General features: G+C 38.7%; 1 protein-coding gene across 5 annotated transcripts in view; it reads left to right on the plus strand.

Annotated features, from left to right (window-relative positions):
* GRM5 (glutamate metabotropic receptor 5) overlaps positions 1-19,095 on the plus strand; it is a 530,088-nt gene that overhangs the window by 343,156 nt on the left and 167,837 nt on the right. The window lies entirely within an intron of this gene.

Consider the following 19,095-nt stretch of genomic DNA (forward strand, 5'->3'; position numbering starts at 1 on the left):
TAACATATTCATATACCAGAGAAATAGTTCATCTTCCCCTAATAGTCACAGGTAATCAATAGCCTAAGATGATTCTTTAGCTATAAACATTTATATTTATATAATAAAAATACTCATAACATTGCTTTCTAAAAGACCAAGAAAGTGTACTCCTGACTAACCTTCAGCTGTGTGGTCATAATGGTCTTCTGAACGTTCAATCATGCATTTACAGGCATTTAGGGCCCTGACGCATTGCAGATCCCCGTTGCTGGTTTGGTTTAAAGCTTGTTCAGGCTCATTAGCCTGGTCCCATCGAAAAAGTTAGAAGGTCTGAGAGGGGTGGAACTGAAAATGAAATTTTGCCCAGTGTTCTTTCCACCCTCATGCCCCTTGGCAGTCTTCATTTACATGCACACCACTTCACCTCAACTGTGTCACATCCTTGCTCTGACCTCGACACTTTTTTGGTGCTATTCATCACACCTGCTGTGCTTGTGGTGTTCTTCTCTCCTGCTCCACAAATTCAAACCAGAGTCTTCCTATATGCTACAGAAATATGGTGGATTAAATGTGTTTAATGGGTCCAGTTCACTTCGAGAAAACCCAATACATGGGAAATTGATCTCACCAAGCTGATAAATTAGGAAGAAACAGATATTTAATAAAACTCAAAATCCCAAAGTCACTTTGTGGAGAAAGTTGTCCAGTTACTTAACATAACCCCAGAGTCCAGTCACTATGGCAGTTGACATAATCACAGCTACTATTTATTGAGTTCAGTGAAATGGGTACTATTATCTCCAACTCGAAGATGAGGAAACCAAGGGTCAGAGAATGTAGGTGACTTGTTTACATCAAGAAAAAAATTGGGATCAGTCATTACATTATTCCACCTGCTCAGAGCTTGCTTACAAAGTTCACGTTCAGCTGTTCCCCTCCCCAGTCTTTCATCACTCAGATCCTATCATATGTTGGGAATGTTTCTTCCCTACTCCTACGATTTTCTTCCTCAGAGGGAGCTTAATTAGTGTGGCTCTGGGCTTCTCTCTGAGGAAGTAGGGTGACTTCTCTGATTGGTAAGTTTGGGAAGAATAACTAGGATCAGCTCCTCTTTACCTTCCTTCATAGGGAGTGATCTTTTTTTTTAGGGCAAGGGCTGTCCTGGGTTCCTAAATCTTACCTGGCACCCTGTCCATGTGGAGAGGTGTGCCCAGTCCAGCACTACCATGGTAGGCAGATAAGTCTGCCTAATTCCAGGGAACAGTTTCACCAACCCCACCTGGCTCTTCACTAGACTAGTCTCCCAACTAGATTCTATACTCTCTGCAAAGCTTTTCCCAAACCCCAAATCAGAAATCACCTTTCCCTTTCTCTTCCCACAATACTTTGTATTTCCATAGAGCCATTATAACAAGCTCATTTCTATTAGTGACACATTCTACTACTACTTATGTGAAAGTGCAGAGGCTTGGACCTATTTCCCATCCATTCATCGATGTTCCTTCCACAGCACTGAATGTAGTGTTCTATATAGATAGTAGGACCTCAAAAAGAGGTTTGTTGAATTGGCTTGGATTGAATTGCTTTTAATGCCATGTCATCTTTGTATGTAGCTTTAAACTGTTTTTTAAAATGTGCACTTTCCTTAATTCCCTAGTTGGTTAAAAACATGAGAAATACAAACTCCCTTTTCTCTCCTCTGTATTGGACCACTCATTGCAGTGATTCAGGTCCAGTAAAGAAACTGTAAAACTGCCATCCTGCTGGACTGTTTCCATTAGGAGAACTGCCTGTTTGCCTCTTTCTCTCATTCACTCTGATTACTCATCCTGTGCCCTAGAGTTAAGAGAAGGGACTTTGTGTCTCAGAAGTGGTAACATTCCCATGTTTGAAGCTGAGGCATCTTCAGGCATAGCTGGGAACCAGCTGCTATTATGTCTATTTCAGGCAACAGGGAACCTAGCATTTTTAATTGAAAATGGAGTATAGTTGCCTATCTTGTAGTTTTATTCCAAATGAATATGAGCGTGACAGTGTTTCTAAAGCAATGAATTGAACGCCTAGCATTTTAAGGGCTTGCACTTACTGCTTAAGCACTAATTAAGGTTTACAGATGAGAGACTAAGTGACTCATTAGAGGTCACAGAGAACATCAGTAACGGGGCCTTTAGAATGTCATGAGGGCCTTGTGTGAAGGTTGGATTCTGTTCATTCAGCATTATTTTCTACTTGAAGTTCGTTCTGCAACTAATCATAATCTAGGTCATTCATTCGCTCACTCATTCATCCATTCATGTATCCATGCCCTAACACAAAGAGCCCTTACTGGGCACTTGTACTATGCAAAACCCAATAGGAGGTGCTAAAGACAGAGAAAAACAAATCATCACTCCTGCCCTTAAGGAGCCCTTAGGGAAGGACAGATGAGAAAAAGAAGTATTAGTGCACACTGGCTATGAGATAAAGATGCTAAAGGAGAATGAAAGAGAGTCTGTAACCTGCCTGGGGTCTAGGAAAATTTCCTAAAGGAGATCAGGTTTGAGCTAACACTGAGGGTTTTCACAGGAGTTTTCCAGAGACAAGAGAAAATGGTGCAGAGGTTCCAGTGTTTCCAGAGCAGATTATCCCTCTGAGAAGAGCTAGAGCAGATAAGGACTGAGTAAGAGATGGGGCCAGATTAGGAAGAGCAGCATAGGACATGTTAAGCCAGTAATTTAGACTTTGTCCTGCTGCTCCTAGGGAGCTGCCTTAAGCAGGAGGATGTCATCAATTACATCATAAAAATTTCATTGTAGAACATGTGACTAGATCGTAGGGTGTTGTAGTATTCCTGTCTAATCGGAATCAACAGGATGGAGAAGAGCCTTGTCTGAGGGACATTTATGATAGAATGACAGGACTTGGTTCTGAGTAAATGCCTATTTTATTGGAAGTTCATAGGAAAGGTCATAGGAAAGACAATAGAAGAGGAGGTGGGAACTGCGAATAACTCCTAAAATTCTAGCTTAAATACCTTGGTGGGTGGTAGCATCTGTGAACAGTATTACGAAACACAAGATGACAAGTAAGTTTGGGAAAACAAATGGTAAGTCCAGGTGTTGAGATTGCAGTGTCTGTGAAATAGCCAAGTTGCAGTGGGCAGACATAGTAGACAGCAGCTGAGGAGTGTGGTCAGGAAGTATAAAATAGCCATCTATATAGAGACAGTGGTGACTAGCAGATGGATGTAGGTGGGATCTATTCCACGGGCAACCATATTTCTAATTGCTTTGACTGCATACATAATGTTTCTTACTTTTAAAAGTATAATAAGCAGGTCACTCTTGGGTCTTCCTACATGGCTGAGCAAAGTAACTATTATTCTTTAGAAAAACCAAACACCAGATCTACACATTATTCACAGGAATATAGAAAAATGACTACATTGATAAGGACAATAAGTAAAATATGTTAAATGTGATCCTTTCTCTGCTAATAGAGAAAAATATTAAACTATGGTTATAGCAGAAGGAGTATTTGACTCAAGCCCCTATTTGACTTTATTAGAGATACAATATCCTCTCCTACACCACTCTTTCGCCGCTCTCCTTATCCCTCTCCAGTCGCATCCTATCACCGTATGCAATTTGCAGAACTGCACTGCAGTTGTAACCCTCTCTTCAAGTGTTTGTGGCAACTTATTTAAAGAAGAACCAAAAGGGCAGGGGCCTCTTTGCTTTCCACAACCTTTACACATCAGGTTAGGTAAACTTGTCCATATGCTGGTTTTAAATTGGTTCTCTTTTGCACAGCAAAGAAAACCATAAGCGAGACGAAAAGACAACCCTCAGAATGGGAGAAAATATTTGCAAACAAAGCAACTGACAGAGGATTAATCTCCAAAATATACAAACAGCTCATGCAGCTCAACATCAAAAAAAAACAAAAAACCCAATCAAAATATGGGCAGAAGACCTCAATAGACATTTCTCCAAAGAAGGTATACAGATGGCCAAGAGGCACATGAAATGATGCTCAACATCACTAATTATTAGAGAAATGCAGATCAAAACTACAATGAGGTATCACCTCACACTGGTCACAATGGCCATCATCCAAAAATCTACAAACAATAAATGCTGGAGAGGGTGTGGAGAAAAGGAACGCTCTTCCATTGTTCGTGGGAATGTAAATTGATACAGCCACTATGGAGAACAGTATGGAGGTTCCTTAAAAAACTAAAAATAGAACTACCATATACCCAGCAATCCCACTACTGGGCACATACCCTGAGAAAACCATAATTCAAGAAGACACATGCACCCCAATGTTCATTATTGCACTATTTACAATAGCCAGGACATGGAAGCAACCTAAATGTCCATCGACAGATGAATGGATAAAGAAGATGTGGTATACACACACACACACACACACACACACACACACACACGACAATGGAATATTACTCAGCCATAAAAAGGAACAAAACTGGGTCATTTGTAGAGACGTGGATGGACCTAGAGTCTGTCATACAGAGTGAACTAAGTCAGAAAGAGAAAAAAAACATTGTATATTAATGCATATATGTGGAATTGAGAAAAATTGTACAGATGAACCTATCTGCACAGCAGGAATAGAGACGCAGACGTAGAGAACGGATTGTGGACACGGCCTGGGCTGGGGGAGGGAGGTGGGATGAACTGGGAGATTGGGATTTACATATACACACTACCATGTGTAAAACAGATAACTAGTGGGAACCTGCTGTATAACACAAGGAGCTCAGCTCAGTGCTCTGTGGTGACCTAGATGGGTGGGATGGGGAGGGAGGAAGGAGGTCCAAGAAGGAGGGGATATATGTATACACATAGCTGATTCACTGCGTTGTGCAGTGGAAACTAACACAACGTTGTAAAGCAGCTATACCCCAATTAAAAAAATGGTTCTCTTCCAAACTCCACATATGCAAGTTCCACCTATAAAGCTGACCCAAACCACTGAACAAAGAGATGAATAAAGATGTGAGATCAAAACTGAATGTGGGTTCAGTGACTGTAGAATTTGCTTTCAAGGCTCAATTCAGATTAGTCCTCTGGCCCAGAAAACCTTCTATGACTCCTCTCATTCTCAGCCCCAGCATGATTTAGAAGAGCCCTTTACCATACCACACCAGAGAACAACTTGTATCTCTGTGACTAGACTGACAGCGCCTTGAGGACAGGGACCATGCCATCCATTTTAGTTCCATCAGCACCTTGTGTGGCATCGAACACAAAATAGGAATTTAGTTATTCGTCTCCCAATGCCAAATGGTGACAAGTCATGTGAATTAGGAACTATTTCTTTTACAGAAATTGGAATTCATTCCAGAACTCATCTTTTTGTGGGTTTGTTTGTTTGTTGCGGTACGCGGGCCTCTCACTGTTGTGGCCTCTCCCGTTGCGGAGCACAGGCTCCGCACTCGCAGGCTCAGCGGCCATGGCTCACGGGCCCAGCCACTCCGCAGCATGTGGGATCTTCCTGGACCAGGGCACGAACCCGAGTCCTCTGCATCGGCAGGCAGACTCTCAACCACTGCCCCACCAGGGAAGCCCCAGAATTCATCTTTTTAAAAAGATAAATCAATATGAATAAAGCCGTCATTGGCGAATTGCATACAATATCCTGTTTTAATGAATGAATCTATTTCATTATGTCCGTTTCCTTGTTCAAGGTTTATAACATACTTTCCCACAATGATGGAGTTTCTCTTCTCCCCGCGCCCCCCCCCCCAGAAAAAGACTGAGTTCTGTTCAAAGAAATAAAAATGTAAGCTATTAAGTTAGAATAAAATATTCGGAATCATTTATCTAAAATTCAGGGTCAAGAAAACTGCTTATATTCTAAAATTATTTCTGTAATATAAGAGGGTTGATTTAGCCATAAATAAACAGAAAATAACAATAGTGTGATGCCTGATACATGCATTTGTGTTACATTTACTCAAAGGACTCTTATTTATCTGCATTAGTAAACTGACTGCTAGATAAGAATCATCTTTGTGTTACTAGACCTTTACATAGATTTTCATCAGTGCCTCTCTTGCTGTGCTATCCATTTGTTTTCATGTCATTTACCCAGCTGGATAACGAGCTCCTGAAGGACAGGTTGTTCTGATTCCCCAGCATCTATGACGGTGTCTGGCATAAAGAAGGAACTTCAAACATATCTTCTCAATTAATAAAAAAACAAAAAGGCTCCTAGATTAAGGACATCAGGACCACTTTTACCTCCCCAGCTTCGTCTTGGATGGTGTCTGGTGATCAAGTATATCACCAGGCTCCACAGCCGAGCCGCTGTCTTCATGCCAAGAGCAGTGCACAGGAAGGAAGCCAGAGAAGGGTCATGAACTGATGTCAGACACCAGCAGGAATAGACACAAACTCAAAGCTGAGCAGGTAGAAGACAAACAGAGCTGGGGATCGGAAAGTGATCTGCTAAAGCTCAGTCCAGATGCAAGTGAGAACAGTAGTGCCTGAGGGATCCAGAGAGGTTAGTGGGATAAAAACTGAGGAAAATCAGCAAGTATATCTGCAGTGTATAATTTCCTCACTGTAGCCATACAGACCCATAATGAGCAGGCTTTCTCTAGTGTTTACATTGTTCCCTCCACCTATAATATGCTTTCATCACCCCAGTTCTTCCACTGTTTTTGTATAGGACTGAGAAGTCTTAACGAACTCCTCAAAACTAGGTTGGCTGCTTCCTATAAGTTCATATTATTCTTTGTGCTACTGAACTCATCACAGTGTGTGGAAATTGCCTATTCAGGGATCTGTTTTACTAACTTGTCTGAAAGTTGCACGTATTCACTATACCCAGAGCCTAACACAATGCCTAATACAGAGCAGGTATTTGATACATATTTGTTGAATGAAATAAGGATGAATGTTCTGTTTTTACACGTGGAGAACTGTCGAAACACTGGGTTGTCTTTTCAGTATGGCAGTGAGCAGTTTCTATCTAGTATTCATTCATTCAACAAATATTTCCCGAGTGCCTATTAGGGGCCAGGTACTGTTCTAGATACTGTGAACATTACGGTATGAATTTTTATCCTATCTACACAATGACCCTTTCATGTAGTGTCTGTTTTGTATGGTGCTTTTTGTATTTTAACACTAATTATAACAATAACTATGTAGAGGTGGTGCTTTTGTCTCACATTTTGCAAATGATGAAAGTGAGTTTCATGGAAGTTAACTAACTGCTCAAGATCTAATCTTCTAAAAAGTTGAGGAGGCGGCTGGAATCAAACTCAGCTCTGTCTGATTCAAAGTCAATTCTTTTTCTACTACGCATCTATGAGTATTTATTATAATTAATATAATTCCCTTACTTGGTGAGCAGATAAATTATAGAGATTGTGTCCCTCTTTGATATCTTTGGGACAAGTGAATAAAATATTTGGGTAATCGTTTTTTCCTTTAGAATTTGTCTATATAACAAAGAATAGTCTCAGGATAATTGAAAAGTTTTCTAAGTGGATATTTCTGTGTGCCTTAAAAATGGACTTTCACTAGGCAATATTTCATTATGAAATAAAATAAACTTTGTTAAAATATAAGACATCCCACTCTTGGTCAGTATTTTATGAATGCTCTTGAGGTCCGTACTGAAATTTGGAGAATATAGTTCTGAGTTAGTTCTTTTCTGGGCCTCCTGTAGTCTGAGCATCAGAAAATACCTTGTTCGTTGTCCACTTGCACCTTAATTATAGCTACTGGGAATACAATGATTTAAAATTAAATACAATTAAGGAAAATTAAAAGAGATTATGTAACAATGAGGTGCTAAGATGTAAACTTTATTTTATCCACTATTTAGTGCCTTTGGGACGTTTATTTAATTACCCAGGGATCTGATCCTCAGAGTTCAAGTCCTTAGTATTTGAGTCCAGTACTGAAGGTAGATCTTTATAGCACTTCACTTTACAGGTCTGTAATCATACCTGTCATACTGCCCTTCTCACTTCTCATCCAACACTTTTCCAGATGGTCCAGCCTGTTTGACCACTTAATGTAAATGAGTACGTATATACAAATGCCTGTGAATGTGTGTATGTAAATACACCTAGTGAAAGGAAGATTAAAAATTAAGTCAAGGCTAAAATGAAACATTTGGGGCTCCTGAATAAGCTGTTAGAGTGGAAGGAAGATTGCAATCACAGGGACTTATGGATCTGACTCTCAGTATTGTCACTATCTTGCAATTTAGATAGAATTTTTTTTTTTTTTTGCGGTACGCGGGCCTCTCACTGCTGTGGCCTCTCCCGTTGCGGAGCACAGGCTCCGGACGCGCAGGCTCAGCGGCCATGGCTCACGGGCCCAGCCGCTCCGCGGCATGTGGGATCTTCCCGGACCGGGGCACGAACCCGTGTCCCCTGCATCGGCAGGTGGACTCTCAACCACTGCGCCACCAGGGAAGCCCTAGATAGAATTTTTAAAGGCTCCTAACGTTTACTTTTCTCATACGTAGTAGTATAATAATACTAATAGTTAATTAGCATGAGGACTCTAATGAGTTAATTAAATAATGTTGGTGAAGGGACTTTTCTAAATTTAAAGCACCATATAGATATACATATTGAATTGAAAATTCCCATTTTTCCTAGTGAAACTATATAGAAATACATTTAGATGCAAAGTATGTATAATTCATTTTCCACCATCATGTGTAGATAGGTGTGAAATACATATTTTTTAATGATGGACATCTGATTTGGCTTTCGTTTCCTGGGAGAACCTAAGTCTGGAGTTATATCAGAGCCTCATTTAGATTGGGAGGCTAGGGAAGGTTTGGGGGAGGAAAGGTCCTGCCCAATGAACACGTGTAGGCTAGATAAAATGCTGGGGGAAGAGCAGGGCTTGGGAAAGGAAATAACATTTCCAGGCAAACTGATCAGAAAGTCCAGAAGCTTCCAGTTGAGACTCTTGTCTGAGGGTCTCGTAAAGGAGATAAAGATAAAACATAACTGTAATAGAAAGCAAAATCTAGTCAGTGCTGTGAGAGTGCCCTGAGATGGGAATTTGAAGGGAGTCTGCAGAAGGACCACTTCCAGCTGAGCAATCAGGGAGGAGGGTGTACGGGTCTGGGAGGGTGGGGAGAAGGAGGGGAGGAAGGAAGAAGGAGGGAGGCTTTGTGAAAAGCAGAGTACAGCCGTCCTATGCTCTTTGCCTCATATTCTCATTTTTCCTATGGTTTTGAAGGCCATCTCTCTTGCTGCTGATTCTGAAACTTATCATCTCCAGGCTGGAACTCTCCCTTTGAGCTCCAGACTCACCTATTCAGCTGCCTTCTCAGCAACTTAACTTGAATGTCTAATAGGCATTTTATATTTAGCATATTAATATAGGTAACTTGATCTGTGCCTCTAAGCCTTGCTCCACCCCCAGACATCTCCACTTTAATTCTGTTTCTACCATGCATTGTTCAAGCCAAAACCTTTGGGCTCCCCCTTTACTCCTCTCTATTTATCACTCCTCATATTCAATCCAGCAACAAATTGTACTATGTTTAAGCTTCAAAGTATATATCCAGTGCAATAATTGGTATCACCAACATTTGTACCTCTCAGTTCCAAGTCTTCATCATTCCTTACCTGGACTACTATATTAAGGTTCCCAAATGAACTCTCTAATTACATTCTTGATTCCCTGTAGTACAGTCTCCACGGAGTATCTGGAATAGTCCTTAAACATAAATCAGACACGTAACTCCTCTGCTTAAAACATCCAAAAGGTTTCACATCACATTTAGAATAAAAATGGCCTACAGGTTCAATGTGATGGGATCCCTGGCTGCATCTTCAGAGGAATCTCTAACCCACTCTCCCTTTGTTCGTTATGCTTCAGCTACATTGTTCTTCATTCTATTCTTAGAAAAGAATGCTTATTTCTGCATCAGAGCCCTTGCATTTTCTCTGCCCAGAATATTCTTTTCCCAGACTTCTGTGTGACTGCTCCCTATTCATTAGTCAGGTCTGAGTTCAAATATCATAAACTCAGAACACTCTTTCCTGATCACTCTAACGGAAATACCACTATCCCCTCCACGATATTATTTAATCCACTGCACTTTTATTAGAGCAAATATTGCTATCTAAAGTTATTATATACGTGTGTGTCTGTATTTGTTTTTTCTGCCAGTCCCCCTTTAATGCACTTCATAAGAGAAGCCACCCCTCTTATCCCTTTACTCCCCTGATTTGCCAGTGCCTAGGTCAGTGCTTGGCACATAATAGGGCTCATTAAGTATTTTTTTAGCTGTTGAATGATTTTTTTCCTATGTAATCGGTTTTCATTTATCCAAAGTAGTTAACTGAATCTTGCATGAGAGCACAAAAACTTCTTTTTAAACTACCAATCATAAATTAATTTATACGGAAAACTAATTTACAAATAATAAAACTTATGAAGATATTTTGAGTGGGTATTCAAGAATTTGAGGACAATGCCAACTGACAGACTCCATTCTGATAATTCCATGCATAGCTTATCACATTATAACTAGGAAATCATTAACATGTTTTAGTCTAGCAGAAGAAAAATAAATAAGTAAATAAATAAAATCAACAGGCACAATATACAATGCTTAGGTAATATAAGATGATTGTGTGCATAGCTACATGATCTGCCATTAGTCACTGTTTTTCCTGTTGACAACTTAATGGGAAGGACTTCTTGGTAAAGGACTAGAGTGCAAGTCAAGTAATCAGGAAACATCAGGGATTCACAAACACTCATACCTCATGAGGGTATTGACAATACCATTAATAAACCACAGTGTGAAATTAATGCACTGCCTTGTGGCAACAATGATCCCCTGAGACCCACCTGTGGTGACATCGTTGCTATGACTCATTGTCAGAAATTGTTCGGAGGAAAAAAACCTTGAAAATTGGACTAAGACTTTATGAATAACATAATGTTTACATGAGTTGGGAGAGAAGTATTTTGCTTTTGTTTCAGAGTTGAGAAATTAACTACTGAAGTTAGTAATGAAACTGACATCACTGAAAATGCGTGACACCAATGGTTGCCTAATATGTCAGCCGATTAATAAGACTATTCGGTTTAAACACCAGAAAGCTATTGAGCGGCTATAATGAACCAGACATGGGGAAAATACGAAGAAAGAAAGAAGACTGAAGGGAGGGAGAAAGGGAGCAAGGAAGGAGAGAAGGAGAGAAAAAAGGAAAGATTGAAGGAAGGAAGCCTCCTTTAATTCATGGAGATCAAACTTAGTGATAGTATACACAAGTCAACACCTGACTATACCCTGTCCAACTCTAATTAGAAGTAACTGCATTAATAGGCATACAAACGGAGCATCACAAGCAGTTGTACGAAAAACTGATTCATTATTGAGACAGAAGGGAGGACTGGATGAAGTGTCAGGAAGTAATTAATACCAGAATGTGTCCTTGAAGAATAAGTAGGATTTAAAGAGAAAAAAGAGATGGTACACAAACATTTCTTTTTAGTGTCTGAATAACTGATAGATATTATGGTGGTAGTTTCCATAGAGCTAAATAGAGAGGCAGCCCACAGTCCTATATATTATTGCAACACATGATTATATATTATGCCATATCTGATTATAATCAGTGTTTACTTTTTACTGATTTGAGTTGTAAGCTCCGTATTTTTATTAAAATAATTATTCTCCAAGGAAAGACTGTTGCTAAATTTTTATATTATATTCACAAGAAAGTTGTATGATGCTGCTTGCATCTTTCAGGCTTGCCTCTTTACTTCAGCCAACTTGCCAGTAGCCCCGTAGACGTGTACCGATACACAGGGAAATAAGTTACCTATTCTGCGCCCTGACTCCTAGTTTACTTAAAATCAGTTTATTGGATTTAAATCATACAGTAACCATAAATTTTAAATTGCACTAAAAATATTGGTAATCTTGTTCTATGTGAACACTAGATTTTTCATGGGTAAATATGTGACAGGCAGTTGGTGACTACAATTTGGATAATTCGATAAGTAGGACAAGCAATTATCATGAGAATGGTAAGACTTCTCAAGAGAAAGAACATGTGATATGATTAACAAGAAGAGAGATGCTCAACTTCTAGAGTGTGTGGACAAGAGGGGAAATATAATCCAGAAATGTAAAGGAAGAAAAGGAGTAGAAAAGTAACTCCAGGTCAAGTAGCACTGGATCGTGAAACGAAAGAGAGGAACGAGTTTCAAGTAGAAAGGGCTCCAGAGAGTCAAAGGGAAAAAGGACAAAAATTGCAAAGAAAAAAGTCGATATTTATGTACTTTGACAAAGCAGTTTTTGGAGGAAGAGTAGAAAGGAAGATGACTTTTAAAAAGTAAGGAATTGGTGAAAAAGTGGAAGTATAAATTGTGCTTCATAATGGATGTCTGAAAGTGAATAAAAAGGAATAAATATGATGTAACGGGCAGGGACAGGAGCAAATCAAGACGGTTATATTTTTTAAGATGTTGAAACCTCTGCAAATTTGAAGATCCAAGGGGATACAAAGAGAAAAACTGAAATGCTGACAAGGATTCTGAGAGCAAGTCCACTCAAGCGTCCCGAAGAGGAGGGTCTAAGATGCAATGAAGGACACTGAATATAAGACTTAGAATTAGTCATGAGGATGTCTTACAAAAGCCACAGAACCTTGCGAAATTCTAGTTGTAATCTCATCTATAATTCTCAACTACATTTTTCACATAGTATTCGACACCATGATGAATTTCCAATTTCCAACTTTGTTCCAACATACTCTCTTCCTTTTGTTAAGTGATGTAGGCCTCTTCATTAAAGGGGTCTCTCAATCCAGCTGTAGATTAGAAAAAAAAATCTTATGTGTAAAGAAATAGCCTCTTAGGGACTTCCCTGGTGGTCCAGTGGTAAAGAATCCACCTTCCAATACAGGGGATGCAGGTTCGATCCCTGGTCGGGGAACTAAGATCCCACATGTCACGGGGCAACTAAGCCCACGTGCCACAACTACTGAGCCTGGGCACCTCAACTAGAGAGCCCTCGGGCCGCAAACTACCAAGGCCACGTGCTCTGGAGCCCACACGCCAAAACTACAGAGCCCACGTGCTCTGGAGCCCGAGCGCCACAACTAGAGAGAAGCCCGCGCGCTGCAACGAAGAGCCCTCATGCCACAGCAAAAGATCCTGCATGCCTCAACGAAGATCCCACCTGCCGCAACTAAGACCTGACACAGCCAAAAAAATAAAAATTAATTAATTCATTATTTTAAAAAAGAAGTAGCCTCTTCAAGGACCTCCTAAGAGTCAAGTGGGACATTTATATCATGAGGTACTCCTGATGGAGTGGACCCATATCATCATTCCTCCTTCATCATATTTCTGACACACTTCTTTCTGAGTGCTTTTCAGAACATCAGGAAGGCTCAAGAAGGAAAATGAGGGTGATGTGACAGAAGTGAGATGTAAACATGATGAAAGATCAAGAAGGTGTGAAATTTTGGTTTAATGCTGAGAGTGTCACTGAAGTGACTGTTCATAGAACACCAGCACAGCATCTGGAGAAGCAAGGAGAAAGGTAATAGGCTTGGTTTGTGTAAGTAAATCAGTGGTTTAATCATTGAAACTGTAGCAATTCTCAGGACTTTGGGGGTTTTGTTTCTTATTAAATGGATGAATAAAAAGTGTAGAGTAAGGAAGGTGCCATGAAACATAGGGCTGAGGGAATGAGTTCCAAGTTTGAGAACTCAAAAGCAGAAAACTGCCTTACTTAAAATGCGTTTGTCCAGCCTGTGGTCGAGCTTGTGTCTTACTGAATTTAATTAATACAAATCAAGTATGGTGAAGTCAAGTGGCATCAACAGAGTTGGTCCTCAGCATAATGTCACTTGTTCGACTTACCTTCCACATAGTTTTCAAACCAATTTAATACAACTTCCCTCCCAACTTCTAAATTAAAGGAGTTAATAAAATATTTTGAGCCCTAGGTTATTGTGATAATGTGAAGCCAACTCTATGAGTGGACTTCTCAGTAATGTAAGGCAACAGAATTCAGACAGATAGATAGATACTTAGGCAGGCAGGCAGATAGATAGACAGAATAGTTAGGATACATACATACATACATGTACTTACACAGTTAGTTTGTATTTGGTTTCTTTTATAACCTGAAAGTCTAGAATCCTCATTCTCAGATTCATGTCTCCAATGCAAAATCTTTGGAATCCCAAACTAGCATATTTAACATCTCTCCTTGTATATTAGAAAGCCACCATATTTAAAACAGAATTCTTCTCCCCCAAACTGATATTCTCTGTGGACCTTCTCTCAATGAATGCTACAAATAGCCCTCCAGTTGTTTAAGCAGGAGATTTGAAAGTCATATAATCCTGTTTCTCTCCATATAGCCAACAAGTCTGAAAATCCCACGATTCCATGCTTCATTATCTCTCAAATTTCTTCACTGTTTTCCATCTCCACATCCAAGCTACAGTGACCTGTCTCCTGAATCAGTGCAACTGCCTCTTCATTTGCAACTGCACCTTCTACTTTTGCCTCTCATCACTCATTTTTTCATATTTTAACTAGTATATAGAGTGATGCTTCTAAAATGCAAATCTGATTGTGTCATTGCTTACTTGAAACTCTTCGGTGACTTTCCTTGTCTTTAGGACAAAGGCTAAAATCTTTAAGGTGGCCTGTGAGGTTCCTATGAGATGGCTTTTGGCATGCTGTGCCATTCTCCCTCTCCCTCTCTGCCCTGGCCGTCTTCCATTTCTGTAAATGAGCCATGCTCCTTCCTTCCTATCTTAAGGACTTCAAATAATGGCTTCAAATAGGCTACTTCTTCCTAGGATACTGCTTTACCTGGTTAATTATTACTGGCATATTTCATTACTTGGTTAATTATCACTCATCTTTTGAGCTCAGATTAAACACTGGCTTCAGAGAAGTCTTCTTGGTCCCCAGACAAGGTCAAGTCAGCTTCTCATATTTCTTCATTGTACTTCTTTCCCTTGTTGTAATCAATTTGTAATTAAAAATTAGTATGTGATCTTGATGTTAATACTTGTATTTACTGTTATGGCCTCAAATATATCTTTTTTGTTATATTGGGTGTTTTGTACATAAGTTCATTGCATAGCATTTAGGAGCTACTAATTAAATATATAGAATGAATGAATTAATAAACAAATGAGAAAAGTACAGAGAGGGAAGAATTAGCCAATTGCTGAAGTACGTTAAAAGCTTGAAAATGAGTGCTGATGGCCAGCAGACTAAAGAAGCAACAATTTGGATGGTGTGGTTCAGATAATGGACAAGTGAGGAGAGGTTCAGGGTGGGCTAGACGAATTAAAAATCCATCATGTTTGTAACCTTAAGTCCACATTCTTCTGTGTGTTGTGATTTTTAATTAGTAAGGATCACAAGTTCATTATCAATACTACATATTAATTCCAATATTTTGAAACATATACAGCATAATTGTCAGTAACTGATTATCTGGAAGTAGTAACAACACTCCATGTATAGTGATAATATGCAACATTAATCTAAAAACTTGCCAACTTTTAGTATTCAATAAAATGAAAGTCTCTTTTTTCCAGTTAAACATTTAATGTAGCAAATCAAGCACAAAGACACAGCCTTATGATCAATGATGAATTAACAGCCGCATTTCAATTTAACACCGACTTATAACATTTAATGTTTTTGTTTTTGATACAAATAGCACATAATTCAACATAGACTGTTTTCAGCGTTAAAGAGGATTGATTATTTTGTGTAATTAAAAAGTCCAAGGTGGTCAGGACAGGGTTTGGTATGGTGTGACCAGGACTCTGACTCCATTTCTTAGTGACCCTTTGTGTTTCAGCTCCACACTCAGGACGGTTTCTCTTTCGTGGTGGAAGAGTAACATTCAGCAACTTTACAATCTCATGTGACATTGTCCAAATGGACAAAGAGAATATATGCATCCCACATTCCCAGCAAAGGTTCTGACTAGGTCAGGATAAAGTCTAATTATATTGACTAAGGTTATCTAAATCAATAACTGTGGCAACAAGAGAGATTACCCTGATTGACTGAAACCAATCAGCCCACAGCTTTGGAGTTAAAGCATGTGTTTAATACAGGAGAGGACAAGAGTGAATATTGACAGGAAAACACTACCTAGTATAAGTCAGGGCTTCTGGATAATGCTGCAAATGTACAATTAAAAAAAGAAAAAACATACATATACACACACACACACACACACACACACACATGCCTTCTAATCACATAAATGCATATAGTAAAATTAACATTATTGGACATTATCATAAATAAAAATATGAAATTACAGGTTGTCCACAAATGAAATACTTTTAAAAGTTATTCATTAATTTATACAGCAACTTGTTATCATCTCGTTACTCTAACTGCGTTTCCACAGATTTCAAGTATGTTTTAAAGCAGTTAGGTAATCAGATTATTTTCATTTCTCAAATATATATTGCTTTTATATAATTTCAGATGAATAATCACGGAGTTCTTTCAACAAAAATGACCATGTCTTGGTCACCATTTGATGACAAACATTAAGTGCTTTGCCTAGCACACAGTAGGTTCTAAATAAATAAATAGGTGTTGATTAAATTAATGTAGTTCCACTTTAAAAATAACCACTTTTATTATCTAGCAGCTTGATGGTGATGGAGTACTTGAGTTGAGGATTTCACTGTGTCTAATTCACTTACTTCTTCTAAAATTTATCAACTAAATTGAAAATCTGCTCTCTGAAATACACTATTCTAGGTAATAGGCAATAAAGTAAGTAATATTGATACAAAAGTAATAAAAAGTCATTATATTTCTTATAGCATCCTGTGCATATAAATGCAATCACAGCATTTATAATGTTTAATTTGTCATCTATTAATTCAATAAATATTTATACACTGTTTACTATTTGCCAGGTATTGGGATATAAATATAACAAAGATACAATACCTGTCCCCAAGAAACTTAAGTGTGGGTGGGATGGGGATGAAGGTGGATAAAGAATATGTTATTTGTCATTGTAACTCAAATGATAGCATAGATATATAGTAGGTGCCTAATAAACATTTGTTAGGTTTACATTATAATCATTGAAGACTGAATTAATAATTCCTTTGGAGAATTTTACAACTCACTCACTTCTTCTGGAAGGGATTAGAGTGGAACTCCAGTCAATCATGATTCTAAAGCCAATCAATTAGGAATTAGGGGGATAAAACACTGAATTAGACAGACTGAAGTTTATGAGTGTTAAAAATAAAATTCAAGACATTAAGTTTTATGGAATGCTGGTAAATTCCCTAAAGGATAACATACTTTGACTTTCCTAACGATCCCGGTTGCCAAGTTCTTTGTTATAATTAACCTCAGGGCTTTAATCAAGGGTTCATGAAAACAGAACTGCAGTTCCCAGAACCTGATGTTTCTCTCTCCAAACACTGTTTGATCCTCTTGCATGTGAGGATGTCCAGACCCTCAGTTATGACCAGCTATTCTTTCTGCATTTCCAAACTCAATCCATCCATCCCTGTGTTTAACCTTCACGTGGTCACACTGGACTCCCAATTCTTCTGTTGATTCTACAAACATTTATAGAAAGCCTATTATGTGCCAAAACCATTACTTGACTCTGTGAGGGATGTGTGAGAATAATTCCAAGCTCTGACATCTGGGTGACTTGAAAGAAGTCTAGACAGAGCAACTGACTAGCGAAGAAAGAAGATGAGTTTAAGTCTAGACTTTCAGATGACGATGGGACACCTAGATAGAACTACCAGGAAAATAGTTATAATTGTGGGACAGAATCCTTGGAGAGAATTTGGATCTCCATAAATCCAATAGTTAAGATGGAATTCTTAACCACCACTCACACATGCCATAAAAATCTCCATCCTTATACCTGATGGTCCTTTTGTCTGAAAAATCCTTTTTTTCTCAACCTATACGAAACCTATGGATATATCAAAACTTAGTTCAACTCCTTTCTTTTCTTTAGAGCCTGCTCTGCCTATCCTTATTCCTGTAAATATTCCCTATTGCTAAACTTCTCTTCTAATGTGTATCATAACACTTGTCATTTGCTTACAGATAGCCTTAGGTTGTTCTAAATTAATTTGTGTACCAAAAGTTTATCAACCAAGAAGACTTTAATTTTCTTGAAGACAGAAAATATTACTTCCCCTCTGAAACCGCCACAGGCCTTAAACCTCAGCCTGTCTTCCAAAATCATTATCCATTTAAATTGCTAGCATATCTCTTTTTTGCTTGTCACAACAAAGTCCTTCTTCTTTAACAGGTGCCACACTCCTTCCTTTTATCCAGTACTACGGAGTCCCTGTTTTACTGAAAAACAATGGGTTATGTGCTGGGGCTATAGAACTATATCACCATCCTTAAGAAGTTCACTGTTTCTTGAAGAAAAGAAGCATATAGGGAATTCCCTGGTGAACCACTGGTTAGGACTCTGCACTACCACTGCAGGGGGCATGGGTTCGATCCCTGGTAGGGGAACTAAGATCCCACAAGCTGCACGACATGGCCAAAATATATATATATATATATATATACAATTGAAATGCAATGCAGTGTATGCTAAATTGGAATTAAACACTGGGAGTTTTAAGGTACAAAAATGAAAATCTCTTTCAGACTGATCAATCACAAAAGGCTAAGAAGAGAAGGCTCTGAAATGAGGTTAGAAAAACAGGTAGAAGTTAATAAAATGAAGGGAAGAAGAGTGTGACTAAGCAATCATGAGTGATTATTAAAACTGGTAGTTGGGAGGATTAATAAGAAACCATGATGTCTTCTAGGAACTTAATCAAGGCATACAAAAAGAACAGGAGAATGATGAGACATGATATTGAGCAAGGGCAATATCATGAAAGATCTTACGTGATGTTAAGGAGTTTGGACTTTATTTAAAGGCAAAGAGAGCCAAAGAAAATGTTTACACAGAGATGTAGTATTATTAAGTTTGTGTTTTATAAATCGCACTGATAATAACAAAGGAAGACCTGCACACCTATTCCAAGTGAGAGAGGATGAATTTCTAAATAAACTCATCATGGGAAAAGGA

Source organism: Phocoena phocoena, chromosome 8, assembly GCF_963924675.1.
Source record: "Phocoena phocoena chromosome 8, mPhoPho1.1, whole genome shotgun sequence".
In the NCBI taxonomy this organism is placed as follows: Eukaryota; Metazoa; Chordata; class Mammalia; order Artiodactyla; family Phocoenidae; genus Phocoena; species Phocoena phocoena.